At 38.2% G+C, this 1,549-nt stretch overlaps 1 protein-coding gene across 1 annotated transcript in view; it reads right to left on the reverse strand.

The window, feature by feature from the left end:
* LOC108375471 (uncharacterized) overlaps positions 1–1,549 on the reverse strand; it is a gene marked incomplete at both ends in the record, with an annotated part of 10,921 nt that overhangs the window by 6,330 nt on the left and 3,042 nt on the right. The window lies entirely within an intron of this gene.

The following is a 1,549-nucleotide window of genomic DNA, read 5'->3' on the forward strand; positions in this document are numbered from 1 at the left end:
TATGTATGTATGTTTATAAGCAAACGATGCGCCATAACCACTAAGCACACCGAAAAGATTGTGCATTCGAAAGAAAAAAGGCGATAAACAGAAAATGCAAAAGTCATAAATAAATAAAGGCGCAAACATATTTACATACCTACATACCTACATCCATAGGTACATTTGTGGTAGTATGTACAACGTGTTTGAATGTTTAAGAGTGCAATAAATTGCATGCAAGTAACCAGCAGTTGGACCAAGTTGGACCACGAAAAGAGCAATACATATACTCCAAACATACATACATACATATACACACATAATTAGCGTTTCTTAGCAAATTGCACTCGGACAAAGACGTTCGTCAATCGTTAGTAGGTATTCTGGCGCGGATACTCGTCTGCGGCGAAATCTGACATTTTCATCTCAAAATGTCAGCGCTCATTTCGCATGCATGCCGTCCGTCATGATCTCCATGACAAATACTCCATTTATGAGTTATGTACGTACATATGTATGTATGTATGTATGTATGCATGTATAAACAAACATTCCCTGCTACTGTGCCATTGCTTTTAAGGCATCAACGCTGGCTGCTCAAGTCCAAGTAAAACCAAGTAATTAGTCAGAAGTGATTGCAATGTTGAAATCTACAAACTCCGTTTTCGAACGTGAAAATATTCAATCGGACAGACATGATTATAATGGCTTTCACTTTCATATTTCAATGAGATATGTATGTGCATTTTTCTGCGGTCATGCTCAACAATGGAGGGGGGTTAGCGAGGAAATATGGAGTGAAATTTGATATCTTCATATGTACATACAAACGTACGTAAGTAGTGCACTTACCCTGCAGTAAAACATATGTAAGTATAAGTAGCTTGCATTCACACAAACATATGCACATACATACATATGTATTTATTTACGTGAAATTACTAGTTGCTTGTTCAGCGGAGGGATAATTTTGATTCGAAATCGATAAAAATTTACATAGGGCGCCGCAGATTTTTTTTGCGAAATTCGATATACTTCTTCTTTTTAATCTAAATAACATACACATCGAGCTAAAAGATCCCGCTGATTTTTGATAATTCTTTTCTGCTAACTCTGTTACGCATTTCTTCCATGCAAAGTATGTTTGACAACTTTTTATATGGAAGAAAATGTTCTCCTATGGCGGAAAACGCCCACAACGAAGTCATACAGATTTTCCCATATCCGTATAATATTCATTCATTTTGTTATCCGGATATCCGGTTAATAGCCGGATATTCACATTTATAAATCAGATATTCGAATATCCGGATTCTCAAAAAATTCGGATAGAACTCCCAGCGCTAGTTGCAACCCACCAACATTAATATCATCGTACGCCAAAGGATAGTTCCTCTAACAAACCTGGAATAAATCGGGAGGCCTGCAGCGCAGAAACCGAGCGACCCTGGTCACCTTACCGATCAGGCATGAGCACGAAGACTTCGTGGGGCTGTGTGTCCTCTTGCACCACGGTCGAAATTAATAGTTTTGGATTTCGAAATCGAGTCCCACACCACTATTAACA

The sequence above is a fragment of the Rhagoletis zephyria genome, unplaced genomic scaffold, assembly GCF_001687245.7.
Source record: "Rhagoletis zephyria isolate East Lansing unplaced genomic scaffold, Rhagoletis_zephyria_1.1 Rzeph_scaffold_08988, whole genome shotgun sequence".
Classification (NCBI taxonomy): domain Eukaryota; kingdom Metazoa; phylum Arthropoda; class Insecta; order Diptera; family Tephritidae; genus Rhagoletis; species Rhagoletis zephyria.